Source organism: Desmodus rotundus, chromosome 4, assembly GCF_022682495.2.
Source record: "Desmodus rotundus isolate HL8 chromosome 4, HLdesRot8A.1, whole genome shotgun sequence".
Lineage (NCBI taxonomy): Eukaryota > Metazoa > Chordata > Mammalia > Chiroptera > Phyllostomidae > Desmodus > Desmodus rotundus.
Window position 1 is genome coordinate 48,823,505 of NC_071390.1, and position 7,928 is coordinate 48,831,432.

At 48.8% G+C, this 7,928-nt stretch overlaps 1 pseudogene; it reads right to left on the minus strand.

Annotated features, from left to right (window-relative positions):
* Positions 1–2,062: 2,062 nt before the first annotated feature.
* Positions 2,063–3,668, minus strand: LOC112305347 (spliceosome-associated protein CWC15 homolog pseudogene; annotated as a pseudogene).
* Positions 3,669–7,928: the final 4,260 nt, after the last annotated feature.

The following is a 7,928-nucleotide window of genomic DNA, read 5'->3' on the forward strand; positions in this document are numbered from 1 at the left end:
TTCTGCCCTGATGATGGCCTCACAGTTGTCCTCTGTGTGTACCACAGGGGTCACCTCCTTGGTCGGCCGTGAGCTAGAGTTCAAATCCAGGAGTGAATCTCAGGGCCATATCTTGTGTTCCCGACTGGCCACTGCCCAGCCCCATAGTAGGTGACGGGAACACAGCGACAACAACAATAATGGGCCATCTCTGACACGCACTCTGACCAGGGACACGCAGAGCCCCTTGACTTGGATTACCACTCAATTTTCACATCAACCCCATGAGGGTTTAGCACGGCATTCTCATTTAATGGATGGTAAACAGCTCCAGAGAAGCTTTCAGTGACTGGTCAAACATCCCACAGCTGGTAAGCAGTGGAGCCTGGCCTTGAACCCAGGCCATGTGGGTCCAACCCTGCTCTCATAACCCCATTATGAGCTATCTTTGCATCTCTACTTTTTGGCTTTCTCCTCCCCACTGTCTACACATTTCCTTTCCCACTGAGCATCTAGAACAGATCTGGGCACATAGAAGGTGCTTAATAAATGCGCATAGGTCGGTTGTTAGATGAGGTACGCATGAAGGATCGATGCTCACGAGACTCTGGTGTTTCTATTAGCACTACAGTACAGGAAGGCCTTTGCAGCCAGACCACACCCACAGGAGCCCGCGTGTCACCCTCCGATAGCCTGACAGCTCCTCTGTCTCCCAGACTGTGGAACTGGCTGGGTTTCCAGCCATCCCAGGACATTGCTCCTGACAAGCACCCTCGGCTTCCAGAGCAGAAACAACACGCAGAAAACCCAGGTCCCTCTTTCAGGCCCTCTGAATCAGAGGAATGGGGGCCCACAAAGCTCAGTTATGAAGTGTCGCGGTGTCTGAAACAACTGCTTCTTTATTGCGTAAGCACACACCAGAAATCTGTTCGTTCCTGGGCAGGGCTAATGGAAAAAGAGAAAGATTTTCCATGTATTTATTATGTGAAACATAACATACGGGGGTATGTATGACGACATGTAATTAGACATAAAACAAGCCAGACTTGAGGAATTGCCAAAAATCTGTGGCAGAATAATGCAACTGCTTTACAAGGCCTTGAGTGGTATCATCTCTTTCACAATCCGTCACCGTAAACGACTGCCCCCGTAACCTGCTGAATGGAGAGCTCGCCGTGGAAACTCAGAGCTGGGGTTCACTCGGGGGGATGCCTGGCTAGGCACCATCCTTAATTAATTCCTGTGTCCTTTCCACAGCAAGGATATATTCTTCTCGAGGTCCTGGCAGCAAGGGACCTGGATAGAGAAGGTGGGGATGTGGAGGGGATGAGGCCCATCCCAGGCAGAGGGTGATGGAGGTGAGTCCCCTGATTTCCCCAGCTGGGCTGGGCTGGACCGTCACCTTCCGTTAATACACCAGCTGGGCCCATGAGGGACGGTGGCAGCTTCTAGTTTTGTCTCTGCTGGCATTTTCTTTTGTGACCTTCGCTAAACCACCGGGATTCCCTGGGCCTCAGTTCCCTCCTCTGCAGAATGGGGAATGGGATTCGTCCAACACACCTATGCACAGCGACACGTGCCAGGTGATTGGTGACGACAGTGTGGGCAAGATCTTGCTGTCCTGGTCCTTCCATGATAACCCATCTAGCAAGTCATTTATCATCACAGGTTGATTTCAAGTTTTTCATGAAAAACAGGCCAGAACAGATCCTTCTGTTTTTTGAAATGTGCAATGTTTTGTAAGCTGCGTACATTTCACCAACAAAGTTGGAGGGGCACAGATTTGGTTATTTAAATTACTAAAAATATTTATTACAAGCAGATTGCTCTTCTCATATTAAAAGAAAACACGTGACTGGAAATATTTAGAGACTGGAAACTGGATTAAGCCCATTCCTAAGTCCTTATCAAAATAAGGCACCATCCAAGGAAAAGATATTTTGGAACTTCAAATTAGGGAAGCCTATACACAATTTAAATGGGGGGGAGGAAGAGAAAAAGAAAAAACCAAACGGACTAAAATAAAGTCAGAATGATCATTTACATTTTACAGTCTCTAATGAAGCACAGAAAACAGTACTATTTAGTATATTTCTCCATGAAATTCAGATCACAGCATATCACTGACAAATCTTTTTTCTTCTTTCTGATGGTCTGCACCTTTTGTACTGTTCTTCAAAACAGCGTTGTCATCCCACTTTTGAACTTTGAAGTTGGCCTGAGGCTGGGATGGGCCAGTGAGATTAAGGAGAGGGTTTCCACTCAGAATGTTTTCCATATGAATCCTTCCTTCTTCAGCCTTTTGTTCTCGGTCCTTCTGGCCTGATCTTCAGCTCTTTCTTTTTTAATTTGTTCTAAATCTGCAAGAAGAGGTGCAGCATCACCGTCCTTGCTCTTCTCTTCAAAATCTTCATCTTCCTCACCTGTTTGAGAGGATCGCCTGCGTGCAGGTTGGCAGCGGGAATCTGGTCTAACCGAGGTTTCTTGGACACGAAGAGGAGGTTGTATGTTCTGGGGTTGGATGATCTCTATTTTTTTTCTCCTGCAGCAGCTCTCTCTTCCAACCCTTCTCTGGAAGCTGTGTGTCTGAACCTCTTCAGGGCATCCTGTGGGTCTGTCTAAATATTATCTTTGTTTGAGAGGGTGGCTCTCTACCTGAATGTTGCTTTGAGAATTGGCTCAATCACCTGCTCCTTTTCTTCACCCTTTTGCAGGTTCAAAAGCTGACCGAGCTGCTGTGGTTGTCTTTTATGGTTGGCCGAGGCCCCATGCAGCCACCTCCGGAGGCCACACAGACACCACCATTAAACCCTGCGGTTGTAACGTACATGTACACCCGGCACTCAGCAGGTACGCAAACTGTTCTTTGTCCTTGCCAAATCTGCCATCTTTCCTCTGAAGTTCCCGCACATCTGTCCCCAACACTTCTGTTTCCTCTGCAACTGCCCTGGTTCAGCCTCTCCGTGTTTCTTTCTGAAACCATTATAACAGCTTCTAACTCTGATCTGAGTGGGTGAGTCTTCTCTCTTCATCTTTCCATCCCCATCCCACATCCTCTCTCCATCTTTCTCTGTCCTGCTCCATGTCCCCAGAAACTGACCTCTGCAGTCTCTTCCATGGGGACCTCCTTGCCAGAAGCTCTGCCCACTGCCCTTGGAAAGCCCCCGGAAATGTGATGGGGGTTCTTCTTGCTCCATTCCTGCTCTGGGCCATGTCCTGCCAGTGATCCGCAAGGGCCTGCACTTCCTGCTCTCACAGGGTCTAGTGACATAATTGCCTGCCCTAGGCTGGCAGGCCAGTGATGGTGATGGCTTCCCACTGCTGGCCATCCCTGGGGCCTCTTCATCTCTCACTGGTCCCACCCTCACCTCCACAGGCAATGGGCTTGTTCACTCACTCATCGACTGAGCTCCCGGAGTTGCACGGTCTCCTGCTAGAATCCTGAGCGCATGTGCTATTTGTGCTTCCAGGCTTGCTCCTTCTCTGCTTCTGTTGACTGCGCATGATTCCGGATTCCTGAAGCTGATTTCCGACTGTGTCTCTCCCATCCCGATTATGCTTGCCTCTCCATCATCTTCATTCAGTGTAAAGGGGCGTTTCCAACCCTCCACAACTCGGCCAATGTTGTCTCCTCTGATCTGCCTCTTTCCTGTGTTGCCTACCGTCCCTGACAGAGCCAGCCGCTCCATCTCCCCAGATCTCCACGGCTCCACATCCTACCTGTCCTTGAAGGCTCAGCTAAAACGTCACATCAGTAAAACTTCCCTCTCATTCCAGATGGAAGCAGTCTTCACCTCATCTCAGATCCCCAGGGATGTTATCTGTTTCTCTCTTGGTCACTTATCACTTCCCCAACTTGTATTAGAATAATTTATGTACAAGCCCCATCTTCCCTTCTGGGCTGGGTCTCGTCTGTCTTGCTGCGACTGTTGGACCTGGTTAGGGAATGTGTGTGTTCTGCAGATAGCCGCCCGGCTTCAAAGCCCAGCTCTGCTGCTTTTCAGCCATAGGAAGTTGGTATATTGTGTTACTTCTCAGAGTCTCACATTGCTCATCATAAAATGGAGGGGGGTGGGAACTGTAACACCTGTTTTATAGGCTTTTTGGAGGATTACATGAATTAGTACATAGAGAACACACTTAGAAGGGGGTCTGGCACATAGCAAGTGCTTCATAAATGTCAGATCTCTTCTCTTTCTCAACTTATTGTAACTGTAAGTAGCACATGGATAATTAATTCCATGTGCTGCCGGAGATACTATGAGAGCAGAAGGAATGATAGAATAAAGCCTTAAAAACTTCCTCATCAGACTTATTTTCCTCCATTGGTCATGTAAAGGAATGTAACCATTTCCAAAGCTAGATTCATGTCTAGCCCTGTCACTAAAACAATGGGCAAACTGATGCCCGGAGCTACTGGGTGACTTGCCCAAGGCCACACAGTGAGTGACCAGAGATGGGCTTGTACGCAAGCTTTCTCATTGCAATTGTTTTCCTTCTATGCTTGTCAAGTTTCTGAATAATTACAGTTTTCAAACTTCCAAGCCCCAAGGGAAGGTGACTCCTGTGGGAGCAGCCTGGAGAATGGGATCCCCCAATGGATGAGGGGCAAGGACCCCTGGCCTTGGGGGCTCCCTGGGACTCACTGGACTTTGTTATAATTTTGGGTGGAATTCAAGGGTCTACAAACCTTGCCTCATGTTTGCTTCCTGGAACTTCACATCCTGCTCTGGGGAACGGTTTACCCTTTGAGTAAATCTCAAAACATTGGCATTTTAGGGAAGGGCTGACGTAGGGTTGATGAAAGAAACAGTCGATGAAACAGGCCAGTCTGAAAACTGAAAACCGATCTGATCTGACGACATTTGGGCAACTATTGACCTTGTCATGGAGCCCGAAGCCCTCGGCTGGGTGGGCAAGATTAAGCAAGAACATTTCAGAAAGAGTGCTCTTGTGCTTCAGCCACCAGGAATGTGGGGGTCATTCCTGTCCTTGCGGAGGGAGACTCGGGGGAGAGGAGCCCCATGGGGCCAGCATGTGGGTGGGGCCTGTTATGAAGCCCATTTGGCCACTAGCACCGATGCCTCACAAACCAGTTGTAGTGGGCGACACTCTCGTTTCTCGGAGCTTGACTCCACCTGCCATGTCACTCGTGTGGCAGGGTCCGGGAAGGAGACTGGTGATGGGGGTCAAGTTCAGGCAGAGCGGACACAGAGGTGGCTTTGGGTCTGGGGGCAGCGTGGATGTTGGAGCCAGGTTGGACCTCTCACCTGGCCTCTGAGATCTCTGGAAAGTCTCCTAAACCCACCAAGGGTCAGTTTTCCTCATCTTTAAGAGAGAACATTAATACCTGCTCCAACTTTCTCAGAGTTATCAGGGGAAGGTGAAAAGACTGGAGACGGGGCAGTGGAAAGGGTGGGGGTCTGAGTCGCCTGAGAGAGGTGAATTCAAGTCCTGGTTCTATTACTGAGCATTGTGTGTCCTTGAGAAATGAAAAACCTTAGTTTCGTCGCCTTCATCTTTACAAAGGGGTCACTGTGCGGACTGAACAGTGATGCACGTGCAGGACAGCACAGTGACTGTTCGTGTCATCACTAGCAAGACACAACGCCAGGCACAAAGTAAAAGCTCATCAGATGGTAACTGAATGGACCATGTATGGAAGGTTCCTTGGAAATTACACAGGTCCACATAGAAGCAACGACTATTACCAATAGGCCAGGCAGTGGGGCCCTTTGGATAGCGTGAAGGCTTTTCTGCACCTGGGAGACCCTCTCCTTTAGCATCTCAGGTTGGGGCTCAGCTTGGACTAGACAGTCCATGCAATTGACTTCTCCCAGGAGTGGGAAGGGCCCAGCTAGGATATGAGTTTCTAGACAGGAGTTAACCTGTGATCCAACCTTGGTCTCTGTCCAGAATGTTCAATGGTCAGGACACTAGGGCTTCTTGACACCCTTCCACGGAGCTCCAGCCGTAGGTTGGAGCAGTGGGAGGCCCTTTCCTTTCCTTTCCTTTCCTTTCCTTTCCTTTCCTTTCCTTTCCTTTCCTTTCCTTTTCTCTTCTTCTTTTTCTTTCTTTCTTTCTCTCTTCCTTTCTTTCTTCCTCACCCGAAGATATGTGTTTTAATTGATTTTAGAGAGAGAAGAAGGGAGAGAGAGAGAGAAAGAGAAACACCAATATGAGGTAAAAACATTGATCAGCCACCTCCCATAGACACCTCTACCAGGAATTGAACCTGCAACCTTTTGGTGCATGAGATAACACTCTAACCAACTGAGCCACCCAGCCAAGGCTGTGGAGGGCTTCTTCAAGGGCGGAGTGATTTCTCTGGGAAAAGAGGTATAGAAATCAGGAGGAGGGTCCCTTTGGCTACGGTGGACTGGCTGTCTCTTGGTGTGCTCCCCAAGCCCTGGCTGCCAGGCTGAGCTGGCTGTGAGGGAGGCACGGATGGAGCTTGATGCAGCAGGGTCTCCCAGCCCTGTTCCCCTTACCCCTCCCCCAGAACCAAGCTTTTCAACTTCCACCAGGCAAACACCAGGCTTGTCTACATGGAGAGGATAGAGTCAGTGGGAGGAGCTGAGAGAACTAAATGAGGCAAAAATGAGTCCCAAGAACTACCCCCCACCCCCCGCAATGACTACTATTCCCCAGGCCACATGTACACATACATACGCTTGTGGATATGGTATACATAGATCCACAGACTTCCTTTGAACAAATATTTATTAAACTTCTACAGGGCCCTGGGAAGGGAAAATTGAATCCAGTTCTCTCCTCAGGGAGTTCACGGACAAGGGCAAATTGGGGAGAATTGACTTAAACAATGTGGTGGCCAGTGCGCTCTCTTCTGTGCACAAAGCCAAGGGAGTTCTGGAGAGAGAGACATTTATTCTGCTTGTAGGGAACTGGGAGTGCTTCAAATAAGAGGTGCTACTTGAAGTGAAGGATGTTGGAGGATGAGTAAGAGTTTTCTAGGTGGGCAAGACAGAAATCTAGTTGGATGCTTCCTCACATACTGATTCTTTCCCCCACCCTGCCCTAGTTGGCCTGAGTGTCCCAGGTGTATGATCCCTGGCACTTTGTGTGTTTCTGCCACCATGAGCCACTGAAGGCCGGGACTGTGTCTTTGTTCCTGTATCATGTCTAACACATAAAAGATTTTCAATAAAAGCTGAGTAAGTAGGACATAAAGGAGGAGAAGACATATGCGGCAGAGACCAGCAGGTACAAAGGCAAGGAAGAGTGGAAACGAGGGCGAGTTGAGGCATTTGTCTGGACAGAACACAAATAGAGGCACACAGGGACATAGGACAGACACTACTAAGAACAGCACCCGTCACGAACTGTCCCTATTAAAGAACTTTTCTTAGACTGAGCAATGAATAGCTATTGTTCGCACATCCTCCCAAAGGCCCGCCTCGTCTCCCACCCTGGAGAAGATAAGATGACCTGTGTTTGCGGAGGAATTGCTCAAGGTCAGGAACCTCGCCTGGTTTCTCCACTGTCACTGTAGCAGCCTACAACCTACAGCCCGGCCAATACCGGCACACACCGTGGACTGGGGAACACTTTGCAAATGTGGTTCCCATTAAGGTGCCAGTAAAGAAATTGAGGAGATTCACATGGTAAAGTCAGGCTGGATGTGAATAGATTGGCAAAGGTCTCAAACAACGGAACAAGCCCAGTGGCTCTGACATGGCTGAAGGTTTTGAACATATTCAGGGCTCCCCACCTTGTGTGGGTATGGGTAGGGGTCACTGGGAGGACTCTTGCTCTTCAGTGTTCCCAAAAGAATATGAAGTCACACCGTCAAACTGCAAATGCCTCTCCAACCTGGGACATGAACAGCAGCCCATTTCTCCCAATGAGAAACAGGTTACTGATAATAGTATTCTAATTAGGGTGACTAGAAAGATAAGATAATGCTAGCCCATGCTCACTGGACTCTA